General features: G+C 43.2%; 1 pseudogene; it reads left to right on the top strand.

Moving 5' to 3' along the window:
- Positions 1-1,749: 1,749 nt before the first annotated feature.
- Positions 1,750-1,888, top strand: LOC119342428 (annotated as a pseudogene).
- The last annotated feature ends 12,729 nt before the right edge of the window (positions 1,889-14,617 follow it).

The raw sequence follows: 14,617 nt of genomic DNA, 5'->3' as shown, positions 1-14,617 counted from the left end.
ACTATGGTGCCAAGGTGGTGCAGCTAGGTATCCTGGTTCAACCGCATATAGGCTAGATAGATCATTCTCTATAGCAATATTCTTTCTCTAGCTTATCCCTTGTACTCCAAGTAGCTTATCCCTTGTACCTCAAGTCTTAATCTCAACAACTTGTACGCTATCAGGGAATCGCACCCCTGTCTATATAACATGCAACCGTCGCCCTGAACCGGGTACGACGTTTCCCACATACAGTAGAGAACTGGAGTACGTGTTGTACTGGAGGTTGGAAAGGGAATTGGCTAATGGGGAGGAAAGGGACGGCAAGCTGAAACATTTCCTTCCTTCCCATGTTCTTCCATTCTTGAATCCAATCCAAGACCCGTTCCTCCATATCTCGATCTTGGACATTTCCTTCTGTCTCTCGCCATTGAAAAGAAAACGAGAAAAGGAATTTAGAGATTGGGGATGATGTGTCTCCCTGAGCTCAGCAGCGCGTACAATTTGCCATTGAATCTGGTGTCAGCGGAGCTGGATTGGGCCAGCAAAACCTAGGAGAGTAAGAAGAGGAACCGGTCAGGATGAAAGAGGCCGTACTTGAATGCCACGCCCACCCTGATGTCGCATCATTGTCGTCGATGCCGCTAGCCATACTGGTTGCGCCACGGCGATGTGTTCCCACGGTTCCACCGGACATTAGTTGACACATGGGGATGGAGGGATGAAAAGGTGTTTTCACTGACATGTGGGTCCATTAGTATCAAGAGCGATTAAAATGATGTGCCCCTCTTTTTTGGTCAGATTTCGACCATAAATTTGTCTAACAAAATATAAGCTAGTATATGTTACAGTAATTATCTTGTCATATTCATGTTTGAAGTAAGTTTCCAATGATACTATTTTTTCTACACATAATGCATAGTATTATTTATTAGTTAAATTTATTGTCAAAATTACAACTTGACCAAGTTGTGATTAAGGGAGGGTGTTAAACAACATTACTATGGTGCCAAGGTGGTGCGGCTAGGTATCCTGGATCAACCACATATAGGCTAGATAGATTATTCTCTGTAACAATATTCTTTCTCTAGCTTATCCCTTGTACTCCAAGTAGCTTATCCCTTGTACCTCAAGTCTCAATCTCAACAACCTGTACGCTATCAGGGAGTTGTGCCCCTATCTATATAACATGCAACCGTTACCCTGAACCGGGTACAACGTTTCCCACATGGAAATCAGAGCCTAACTATTCCATCACATCTAGGTTTTCTCTCCTCCACCGAAACCTCCTGCCATGGCTTCCTCCAGCGCCTCCAACCCTACCCTCTCTGGCCAAGTCACCGAGCGCCTCACCCACACCAACTACATCCTATGGCATACCCAGATCACGCCACAACTCCGCGGTGTTGGTTTCTTCAGGTACGTGGATAGGAGCATGCCGGAGCCAGCCAAGGTCATCGTCTCCAAGGACAAGGATGGCAAGGAGGTGACCATCCCGAATCCTCTACATCAACTTTGGATCTGGGAAGACCAGTAGGTACTAGGTTATCTTTTGAATAATCTATCCAAAGAATTACTCGTACAGGTGACCATGATCACCCACGCACACGAGCTCTGGATGGCGTTGGCGAAGATATTCTCATTAACCTCGTTGTCCCTCATCAACAACATTTGCGCCGCCCTGACGAACGCGCGGAAGGGAAGAAATTAGGGGTCACATTCTTTGCGCACATGCGCTCCCTCGCCGACAAGCTTGCAGTGGTGGGGCGGCTACTTCAGGATGACGAGCCGATCTCCTACATCCTCAACGGCCTCGACATGGACTTCCAGCTGTTGGTCTCTGCCCTTGACGCCCGCACCAACCCGGTGACCTTTGATGAAAATTTTGCTCATCTGAGTAACTTTGATCAAAGGGTGGCTTTGTTCCAAGGAGCAGGGACCGGCGGCGGCTTCAAGTCTTCGGCGAACGTCGCCACACACGGCCGCAGCAGTGACGGCTCTCGCTACCATGGACCTCCTCGCAACAAGGGCAAGGGCTCTGGCGGGGGCAACAACGGCAGCCAAAACGGCAACAATGCGCGCGGCAGCGGCCGATCCTCCTCCACCAACAATAGGGGCTGGCGCACCAGCTCCTCCAACAGCAACAGATCGCGCTCGGACGTTGTTCGGTGCCAAATCTGTGGCAAGCTGGGACACTCAGCCAAAGATTGTTGGCACCAGTTTGAGGATGATGATGATGCATCGTCCCAAGATGAAAAGGTGGTCGGGGCAGCTAAAGCCTCATATGGTGTTGACACGAACTTGTACGTCGACAGCGGAGCCACGAACCACATCACCGGTGAGCTGGAAAAAGTGACCATGCATGAGAAGTACCGCAGCCAAGATCACATCCACACCGCTAGTGGAGAAGGTATGAAGATTGGTCACATTGGTCATTCTGTTATTAAGACCCCTCATAGAAAAATTCATCTCATAATTTTTTTGCATGTTCCTAGTGCTTCCAAAAGTCTTCTTTCCATTCATCGCATTGCCATTGATAATCATGTCTTTCTTGAATTTCACCCCTTCTTCTTTTTGATCAAGGATCAGTCCACGCGGAGGGTGCTATATCGAGGTAGATGTGTTCGAGGGCTTTACTCATTGATTCCAGAGATAAGAAGACTCAGTAAACAAGTGTTTAGTGCCACCAAAGTCTCATCCACATGGTGGCATGATCGATTAGGACATGCATCTTTTTCTTTAGTTGAGCGTTTGCTTAGGAAAAATAAGCTCCCATATGTTGAAACAAATTGTGATTCCTACCAAAGAGCTAAAAGTCATTAGTTGCCTTATCCTATTTCTACAAGTATTTCTACCAAGCCTTTACAGCTTATCTTTTCTGATGTGTGCGGACCCGCTCCCTCCTCTATTGGTAGACATACATACTATGTGAGTTTCATTGACGACTATAGTAAATTTACCTGGATCTATCTTCTTAAGAAAAGAACCGATGTATGCCAAGTTTTTCTCAATTTCCAAGCTTTAGTTGAAAGGAAATTTGACACCAAAATCATAGCCCTCCAATCTGATTGGGGTAGCGAATACGAGAAGCTCAACTCTTTTTTCCAAAAACTTGGCATTTCCCATCATGTCTCGTGTCCACATGCCCATCAACAGAATGGGTCTGCTGAATGCAAACACCGACACATTGTCGAAGTTGGCTTTGCCCTTCTTGCTGGTGCCTCCATGCCCTTAAAGTTTTGGGACGAGGCCTTTCTCAGAGCAGGTCATATCATTAATATGCTACCTAGTCATGTTATAAACAATGAAACTCCTATTGAAAGGCTTCTCCATACCAAGCCAGACTACACTTCTCTCTGTGTGTTTGGATGCGCTTGTTGGCCCAATCTTCGCCCTTACAATGATCGAAAACTCAGTTTTAGATCCAAACAATGTGTGTTCATTGGCTATAGTGCTCAACACAAAGGCTTCAAGTGCCTTGATGTTCCAACCAGATGCGTCTACATCTCACTAGATGTCATTTTTGATGAAACAAAACTCCCCTTCGCCACTCTTCATCCCAATGTCGGTGCCCTAATTCACCGAGAAATTCTTCTTTTACCATCTAGTCTCATCGGTCTCGATCAAGGGGGAAATAACTGTAATGATCATATGCTGACTAATCCTCATAACCGTGCACTTGAGTTTTGTGATGATGCAGATGACATTGGTGCAGAAAATGGCGAAGGAATCACAGAAAATGATGAAGAAATCACCCCAAATAGTCCACATTTTATGTGTCACATGGTGGGGGACAGATCTTCCTCGGGATTGGCATTCCAGCAGCGTGGTAGCAAATCTGCCTAGGGATCCGTGTCGCAGCAGGGCGACAATGCGCCAGATCTCGTGTCGCCCGCCAGGCGCGGCGGCAGCGATCCAGTGGCGACCACGCGGCTCGCCTCAACTGGGCCAAAAGTGGCGTCTGGCCCGCGCCAATCCTCGGAGGCCACGCGGCAGGAGCCTCCGGCCCGCTAGCCTACGGGCGGACCCCACCACTACATACGCCGCCAGTAGCCGGGTGCGTGATCCGGCACGGATTCGCCCCAGCCCACAACAGGCACGTGATCCGAGGCGGATCCGGTCAGGCCTGTGTCACCCACGCGGCCTGGATCTTTTGTGCCCATCGCCACGGCTCCAGTGTCGCCCATCACCATAAAAGATCCTGCTGACACAGCGGTTGGCGCATAGGGAGTGCCAGGGGATCTACCACGGGATTGTCTGGTCCAGAGGCTGGATCTTCTGTGCTCGCCAACAACACTACTTCGTCTGCTCAACCCCGTACACGGCTACAGAAGGGAGTAATTCAACCAGTTAATTGTAAACAGATAACCAAGTTTGGTTTAGCGTGTACCACAGGTGAACCGAGTACTCTTGATGAATCCCTCAGTGATACACGCTGGAAAAAGGCCATGGAAGATGAATACATGTCACTTCAGAAAAATAATACGTGGCATCTTGTTTCTCCACGGCAAGGTAAAAATTTGATTGATTGCAAGTGGGTTTATAGGATCAAAAGAAAGTCCGATCAAACCATAGATCGCTACAAAGCCAGACTTGTTGCAAAAGGCTTCAAACATCGGTATGTCATAGACTATGAGGACACCTTTAGTCATGTGTTTAAAGCTGCCACTGTTCGTCTTGTGCTGTCTATTGCTGTTTCCTGGGGATGGAGTCTCAGACAACTAGATGTGCAGAATGCGTTCCTTCATGGTGTTCTGGAAGAGGAAGTATACATGAAACAACCTCCTGGTTTTGAGAACAAGGATAAACCCTTTCTTGTGTGTAAGCTTGACAAAGCTCTATACGGACTGAAGGAAGCTCCTAGGGCATGGTACTCTTGTCTCAGTCAAAAATTACAAGCACTTGGTTTTGTTCCTTCAAAATCTGATACATCTCTATTCATCTACAATAAGTCCAAAACATCTATTTTTGTGCTTATCTATGTTCATGATATTATTATCACAAGTTCATCTAATGAAGCAGTGACAGGATTGTTAAAGGATCTAAGTGTTAAGTTTGCTCTTAAAGATTTGGGAGACTTGCAGTTTTTCCTAGGGATTGAGGTAAAGAAAAATAAAGATGGTCTTCATCTCTCTCAGCAAAAGTATGCTACTGATTTGGTAAGGAAAGTTGGCTTGCAAGGGTGTAAACCCTCCTCAACGCCTTTATCTAGCATAGAAAAATTGTCACTTGAAGAGGGAGATCTCTTGAGTCAAGAGGATAGCACTAGATACATAAGTCTAGTACGAGCACTTCAGTACCTCACCTTACCAAGGCCAGATATATCTTTTGTTGTTAACAAAGTGTGCCAATTTCTTCATGCACCCACCACTGTTCATTGGAGTGCTGCTAAGCAAATAGTGAGATATGTGAAAAATACTATGAGTCTTGGTCTTACATTCAGCAAATCTTCATCAACTCTTGTCAGTGCTTTTTCTAACTCTGATTGGGCAGGATGTATAGATGACAGATGCTCCACTGGTGGATTTGCAGTTTTCTTTGGACCAAATCTAATATCATGGTGTGCAAAGAAACATGCCACTGTATCACGATCTAGCACTGAAGCTGAGTATAAAGCACTAGCAAATGTTACTACAGAGATTATCTGGGTTTAGTCCATGTTGAGAGAGCTGGGTGTGAAGCAGTGTTTACGGTGTGACAACCTAGGTGCTACTTATTTGTCTACTAACCCAGTTTTTCATGCAAGGACAAAACACATCAAGATAGATTTTCATTTTGTCAGAGAAAGAGTTGCAAACAGACAATTGGATATTCGCTTTGTGCATTCACGAGTTCAGGTTGCAGAAGGCTTCACAAAAGCATTGCCCACAAGAAGTTTTGAAGAGTTTAAGCGTAATTTCAACTTGGCCAAGTTGTGATTAAGGGAGGGTGTTAAACAACATTACTATGGTGCCAAGGCGGTGTGGCTAGGTATCCTGGTTCAACCGCATATAAGCTAGATAGATTATTCTCTGTAACAATATTCTTTCTCTAGCTTATCCCTTATACTCCAAGTAGCTTATCCCTTGTACCTCAAGTCTCAATCTCAACAACCTGTAAGCTATCAGGGAGTCGCACCCCTATCTATATAACATGCAACCATCGCCCTGAACCGGGTACGACATTTCCCACATACAGTAGAGAACTGGAGTACGTGTTGTACTGGAGGTTGGAGAAGGGAATGGCTAATGCGGAGGAAAGGGACGGCAAGCTGAAACCTTTCCTTCCTTCCCATGTTCTTCCATTCTTGAATCCAATCCAAGACCCATTCCTCCATATCTTGATCTTGGACAATTCCTTTTGTCTCTTGCCATTGAAAAGAAAACGACAAAGGAATTTAGAGATTTGGGATGATGTGTCTCCCTGAGCTCAGCAGCGCATACAATTCACCATTGAATCTGGTGTCGGCGGAGCTAGATTGGGCCAGCAAAACCTAGGAGAGTAAGAAGAGGAACCGGTCAGGATGAAAGAGGCCGTACTTGAACGCTATGCCCACCCTGATGTCGCATCATCGTCGTCGGCGCTGCTAGCCATGCTGGCTGCACCGCGGTGATGTGTCCCCATGGATCCACCAGACATCAGTTGACACAAGGGGATGGAGGGATGGAAAGGTGCTTGATAACCCACAAGTGTAGGGGATCACAACAACTTTCGAGGGTAAAGTATTCAACCCAAATTTATTGATTTGACACAAGGGGAGCCAAAGAATGTTCTTGAGTATTAGCAGTTGAGTTTTCAATTCAATCACAGCTGGATAACTTAGTATATGCAGCAAGGTGTTTAGTAGCAAAGTAGTATGGTAATGGTAGCAAAAGTAAAGATAAATGTTTTTGGGTTTTTGTAGTAGTTGTAACAGCAGCAACGGAAAAGTAAATAAGCAAAGAATAATATGTGAAAAGCTCGTAGGCAATGGATCACTGATGGATAATTATGCCGGATGCGATTCCTCATGTAATAGCTATAACATAGGGTGACACAGAACTAGCTCCAGTTCATCAATGTAATGTAGGCATGTATTCCGTAAATAGTCATACGTGCTTATGGAAAAGAACTTGCATGACATATTTTGTCCTACCCTCCCGTGGCAGCGGGGTCCTAGTGGAAACTAAGGGATATTAAGGCCTCCTTTTAATAGAGAACCAGACCAAAGCATTAACACATAGTGAATACATGAACTCCTCAAACTACGGTCATCACCGAGAAGTATCCCGATTATTGTCACTTCGGGGTTGTCGGATCATAACACATAATAGGTGACTATAGACTTGCAAGATAGGATCAAGAACACACATATATTCATGAAAACATAATAGGTTCAGATCTGAAATCATGGCACTCGGGCCCTAGTGACAAGCATTAAGCATAGCAAAGTCATAGCAACATCAATCTTAGAACATAGTGGATACTAGGGATCAAACCCTAACAAAACTAACTTGATTACATGGTAAATCTCATCCAACCCATCACCGTCCAGCAAGACTACGATGGAATTACTCATGCACGGCGGTGAGCGTCATGAAATTGGTGATGGAGGATGGTTGATGATGACGACGGCGACGAATCCCCCTCTCTGGAGCCCCGAACGGACTCCAGATCAGCCCTCCCGAGAGAGATTAGGGCTTGGCGGTGGCTCCGTGTCGTAAAACATGATCAAACTTTCTCTCTGATTTTTTTCTCTGTGAGACAGAATATATGGAGTTGGAGTTGAGGTCGGTGGAGGTCCAGGGGGCCCACGAGATAGGGGGCGCACCCTACAGGGGGGGCTGTCTCGTCGACAGGCCCTGGGCCCCCTGGTGTATTTCTTTCGCCTAAAAATTCTTATTAATTCCAAAAAGTGCCTCCGTGGATTTTCAGGACATTCCGAGAACTTTTCTTTTCTACGCGTAAAACAACATCATTGCAGTTCTGCTGAAAACAGCGTCAGTCCGGGTTAGTTTCATTCAAATCATGCAAGTTAGAGTCCAAAACAAGGGAAAAGTGTTTGGAAAAGTAGATACGTTGGAGACGTATCAACTCCCCCAAGCTTAAACCTTTGCTTGTCCTCAAGCAATTCAGTTGATAAAATGAAAGTGATAAACAAAAACTTTTACAAACTCTATTTGCTCTTGTTGTTGTAAACATGCAAAGCCATCATTCAGGTTTCAACAATATTATAAAGTTACCCTACTCACAATAACGCTTAGGTCTCACAATTACTCATATCAATAACATAATCAGCTAGCGAGCCATAATAATAAAACTCGGATGACAACACTTTCTCAAAACAATCATAACATGATATAACAAAATGGTATCTCGCTAGCCCTTTCTGAGACCGCAAAACATAAATGCAAAGCACCTTCAAAGATCAAGGACTGACTAAACATTGTAATTCATGGTAAAAGAGATCCAGTCAAGTCATACCCAATATAAACCAATAGAAATGAATGCAAATGACAGTGTGCTCTCCAGCGGGTGCTTTTAATAAGAAGGGTGATGACTCAACATAAAAGTAAATAGATAGGCCCTTCGCAGAGGGAAGCAGGGATTTGTAGAGGTGCCAGAGCTCGATTTTAAAATAGAGATTGAATAACATTCTGAGCGGCATACTTTCACTACCAACGCAACAACTATGAGATGGATGTATCTTCCATACTAAATGCATTATAGGCAGTTCCCACGCAGAATGGTAAAAGTTTATACTCCCCCAACCACCAACAAGCATCAATCCATGGCTTGCTCGAAACAACGAGTGCCTCCAACAAACAACAGCCCTGGGGGAGTTCTGTTTAATTATTTTGATTTGCTTTGATCTTTTTGGATCATGGGACTGGGCATCCCGGTTACTGGCCCTTTCTCGTGAATGAGGAGCGGAGTCCACTCCTCTAAGAATAATCCACCTAGCATGGAAGATATAGGCAGCCCTAGTTGTAACATGAGCTGCTCGAGCATACAAAACAAAATTTCATTTGAAGGTTTAGAGTTTGGCACATACAAATTTACTTGGAACGGCAGGTAAATACCGCATATACAAAGGTATAGTGGACTCATATGGAACAACTTTGGGGTTTAAGGAGTTTGGATGCACAAGCAGTATTCCCTCTTAGTACAGGTGAAGGCTAGCAAAAGACTGGGAAGCGACCAACTGAGAGAGCGACAACAGTCATGAACATGCATTAAAATTAATTCACACCGAATACAAGCATGAGTAGGATATAATCCATCGTGAACATAAATATTATGAAGGCTATGTTAATTGTTTCAACTGCATGCATGATAATGTGCCAAGTCAAGTCACTGAATTCATTCAAAGGAGGATACCATCCCATCATATCACATCATAATCATTCTAATAGCATGTTGGCATGCAAGGTAAACCATTATAACTCAAAGCTAATCAAGCATGGCACAAGCAATTATAATCTCTAAATGTTATTGCAAATATGTTTACTTCATAATAAGCTGACTCAGAAACGATGAACTCATCATATTTACAAAAACAAGAGAGGTCGAGTTCATACCAGCTTTTCTCATCCCAATAAGTCCACCATATGTCGTCATTATTGCCTTTCACTTGCACGACCGAACGATGTGTATAATAATAAGAGTGTACGTGCATTGGACTAAGATGGATTCTGCAAGCATTCAACTCAAAAGAGAAGACAAGTAATATGGGCTCTAAATTAAATAAACAATCATGCACATGAGAGCCACTAAGCATTTTCAATATGGTCTTCTCGACCCCCAAAGGAAAGAAAAGAAAATAAAACTATTTACACGGGAAAGCTCCCAACAAGTAAAAAGAAGAACTATAAATCTTTTTGGATTTTCATTTTAATTTCTACTATAAGCATGGAAATTAAACTAACTGATTTTTTTTGTTTTTTCTCAAGATTTATCGAACACACAAGAAGAAAACTAGAAAAAGAAATTTAAATTAGCATGGATAATACAATGAAAGAGTATGAGCACCGACGACTAGTGTGTGAACATGAATGTAAAGTCGGTGAGAAATACGTACTCCCCCAAGCTTAGGCTTTTGGCCTAAGTTGGTCTAGTACCAAGGATCGCCTGGCTGATATCCATAAGTGAAACCGGGGTTGTACTGAGATGCAGCGACAACCGCCTCCTGAGCTGCAGCATGTTGGCGAGCTGCCTCCACTCCCCTCTCGTATTCAGCTGCTTCCTCCCTGGTGACAACATATCTTCCTTTTGCCTGATAATCAAAAAGGTAGGGAGCAGGAAGAGTAACAGGGACGACATTGCATCTGTCATAGATTAGTCGATAATGGAGGAATTGTTCATTCCTCTCAAGAAAATGATGATTAAACATAGCTTCTTTATCCAAATAAACAGGGGGTAAAATCATATCCCCCTCTCATGGGGCTATATTAAGATAGTTAGCCACACGGGTTGCATAAATTCCTCCAAATAAATTTCCTTTTCTACTATTATTCTGCAACCTTCGTGCAACTATTGCCCCCAAGTTATAACCTTTATAACCTAACACATCACTCTTGAGGATACTCATATCAGGGACACACATGTGACATGCTTCATCCTTACCGTTAATACATCTACCAATAAAGAGAGCAAAATAATGTATAGTAGGAAAATGAATGCTCCCTATGGTAGCTTGTGCTATGTCCCTAGATTCTCCCACAGTAATACTAGCAAGAAAATCTCTAAATTCAGATTTGTGAGGATCATTAATATTACCCCACTGCGGGAGTTTGCAAGCATTTGTAAAATCCTCTAAGTCCATGGTGTAAGATGTATCATAAATATCAAATAGGACACTAGGAGAATTACGCGTACAATTATATTTAAACCTCCGCATAAAGGAATCAGTCAATTGATAGTACTGAGGACACTTATCTTCTAAGCAGTCCTCCAGCTCGGCATTACGCACATATGCGTCAAATTCCTCCTTAAAGCCTGCTCTGACCATAAAATCATGGGATGGCCACTCACAAGCTCGTACATTCGCGTCCCTTGGCAATGCAACATCTTGCTCACGTATAGCAATCCTGGGCCCTTTCTTCACCGAGGAATCACCTTGGTACATTCTTCTAAGCATATTTCTTTTTCTGAAATTTTTAGTAACTTCAAAATAAAAGTGCATAAAACTAAACAAGATTGATAGCAACTACTCCTACAAGTGCCTAGAGCCTATATCATGCATTGGAATTGCTTGGGACCTGAAAAATTTAACATGCAAGCTCAAGAACATGGTCACCTATGCAGCAAAAATTTGCAATGAATAAAGCACTAGAACAAAAACTAATTGGGCCATTGGAGGAGTCACATACCAAGCAACAATCTCCCAAAGTAGTTTTGTGAATGGAGCTTTGAGCTAAGAGGTCGAAAATGGCAGCAAAACGAGCTAGAACTCGTGCTTGAGCTGGATGGGGATTTTTTTGGGGAGAAGATGAAGTGTGTGGATGCTGGCATAAGTGGAGGGGAGCCACCAGGGGCCCACGAGACAGGGGGGTGCCCTATAGGGGGGACGCGCCCTCCACTCTCGTGGCCTGGTGCTTGTCCCTCCTGCAGTGTTTTCAGTGCCTAAAATCCTCAAATATTCTAGAAAAAATCATACTAAATTTGCAGGGTATTTGGAGCACTTTTATTTTCGAACTATTTTTTAATGCACGGATAATTCAGAAAACAAAGGATAATACTATTTTTGCTTTATTTAATCCAAATAACAGAAAGTAAAAAGAGGGTACAGAAGGTTGTGCCTTCTAGTTTCATCCATCTCATGATCATCAAAATGAACCCACTAACAAGGTTGATCAAGTCTTGTTAACAAACTCATTCCGAATAGCACGGAACCAGAGAAATTTTGAATAACACTAAGTTACCTCAACGGGGATATGAAAATCCCCAACAATAAGAATATCATACTTTTTCTTTACAGTAGGGAGAGGAAATTCAAAACCTCCAAAAATAATAGTTGGAACTTTCTCAATAGTATTTATGCTATGAACTTGGATTTGCTTCCTCGGAAAGTGTACCATATGCTCATTACCATTAACATGAAAGGTGACATTGCCTTTGTTGCAATCAATAACAGCTCCTACAGTATTTAAAAAGGGTCTACAAAGAATAATAGACATACTATCGTCCTCGGGAATATCAAGTATAACGAAGTCTGTTAAGATAGTAACATTCGCAACAACAACAGGCACGTCCTCACAAATGCCGACAGGTATAGCAGTTGATTTGTCAGCCATTTGCAAAGATATTTCAGTAGGTGTCAACTTACTTAATTCAAGTCTATGGTACAAGGAAAAAGGCATAACACTAACACCGGCTCCAAGATCACATAAAGCAGTTTTAACATAATTTCTTTTAATAGAGCAAGGTATAGTGGGTACTCCAGGATCACCAAGTTTCTTAGGTATTCCACCCTTAAAGGTACAGTTGGCAAGCATGGTGGAAATCTTAGTTTCAGGTATTTTCCTCTTATTAGTGATGATATCTTTCATATATTTAGCATAAGGGTTTGTTTTAAGCATATCAATTAAGCGCATGCGTAAGAAAATAGGTCTAATCATTTCAGCAAAACGCTCAAAGTCCTCATCATCCTTTGACTTGGATGGTTTAGGAGGAAAGGGCATGGGTTTTTGAACCCATGGTTCTCTTTCTTTACCGTGCTCCCTAGCAACAAAATCTCTCTTATCATAACGTTGGTTTCTTGATTGTGGGTTATCAAGATCAATAGCAGGTTCAATTTATATATCATTGTTATTACTAGGTTGAGCATCTACATGAACATCATTATTAGCATTATCATCAGGTTCATGTTCATCTCCGGATTGTGTTTCAGCATCAGAGATAGAAGTATTATTAGGATTCTCAGGTGTTTCTACATTAGGTTCACTAGAAGTTTGCAAAGTCCTATCATTCTTCTTTTTCTTCTTCTTAGAAGAACTAGGAACATCTAGATTAATATTCTGAGAATCTTGTTCAATTCTTTTAGGGTGGCCTTCAGGATACAAAGGTTCTTGAGTTATTCTACCAGTTCTAGTAGCCACTCTAATAGCAAAGTCATTTTTATTATTTAATTCAGCAAGCAATTCATTTTGCGCCTTAAGTACTTGTTCGACTTGAGTAGCAACCATGGAAGCATGTTTACTAGTGAGTTTAAGTTCACTTTTAACTGTAGCTACATAATCATTCAAGCGTACTATCATATAAGAATTATTCTTCAATTGTCTACTAACATAATCATTGAAATTTGCTTGTCTATTCATGAAATCATCAAATTCATCTAAGCAAGGGCTATGAAATTTAGTAGATGGGATTTCATCTTTATCATATCTATAGAGAGAATTTACCTTTACTACATGTGTCGGGTTATCAAGACAATGGGGTTCTTTAACATGCGGTATATTAAGACCATGTATTTCTTCAATAGGAGGTAAATTCTTAACATCTTCAGCTTTAATACCTTTTTCTTTCATTGATTTCTTTGCCTCTTGCATATCTTCAGGACTAAGAAATAAAACACCTCTCTTTTCCCGAGTGGGTTTAGGAATAGGCTCAGGAATTGGCTCAATTGGTTCAGGAATTGCCTCGGGAATTGGCTCAGGAAGAGTCCAATTATTTTCATTAGTCAACATATTATTCAATAGTAATTCAGCTTCGTCGACTATTCTTTCCCTAAAAACACAACCAGCACAGCTATCCAAGTAGTCCTTGGAAGCATCGGTTAGTACATTATAAAAGATATCAAGTATTTCATTTTTCTTGAGAGGATGATCAGGCAAAGCATTAAGTAACCGGAGAAGCACTACAAAAAAAAGACACATCCATGACATTTTGGGCCGAACGACTTTTTTTCTGTCATACATATGACACTTCTATGACGATAATTGTTACAAAACCCGGTATCATCATAGATGTGGTGGGCTCCTACTTCTATGACAAAAAATCATGACAGAAAATGGGCTTTTCGTCCTGGGCGGGCCGGAGACGCAGCTGCATGACATTCTTTGGGCCGTCCATGACGGAAAAAACCGTGGTAGAAGCGAGGGGGAGGAAAATTTCGGGGAGTTGCCGGTTATGGTGGGAGGTCGGGGGCGGAGCGATGCGCGTTTCTCTCGTACGTACGCGCGTGTGTGCGAGGCGTTGGCTATAACTGAAGCCGAGCGAGGCGTTGGGCTCTAACTGAACCCGAGCGATTGCACTGCAGGCTACGCGTTACTGAACCTGAGCGATTGATCGATGGCTGTTAACTGAACCCGATGGAGCAATTCCTTCGCTACTGCTGCTAACTGAAGCCGATTGATGCTGCCTTTGGGATGAACAGTGAGTGTTGCGGGGGGGTGGATGAACAGTGAGCGGTGGCGTTGCCTTTAGATGAACAGGAACCCGTGGTGTGAAGGGTTGGATGAACAGTAGACGGTGGAGGGGTGGCCGTGGAGGGGTGGTTGAACAGGACCCCGTGGTGTGGAGGGCTGGATGAACAGTAGACGGTGGAGGAGTGCCCGTGGAGGGGTGGTTGAACAGTAGCCGGTGGAGTAGCGCACGGTGGAGGCTGGATGAACAGGAGCCCGTGGAGGCTGGAGGAGGTCGACGGTGGAGATGAACAGTATCTCGTGGAGTCCTGTTT

The sequence above is a fragment of the Triticum dicoccoides genome, chromosome 7B, assembly GCF_002162155.2.
Source record: "Triticum dicoccoides isolate Atlit2015 ecotype Zavitan chromosome 7B, WEW_v2.0, whole genome shotgun sequence".
Lineage (NCBI taxonomy): Eukaryota > Viridiplantae > Streptophyta > Magnoliopsida > Poales > Poaceae > Triticum > Triticum dicoccoides.
Note: the sequence above shows the minus strand (reverse complement) of the source record. Positions and strands in the feature narration are given on the sequence as shown.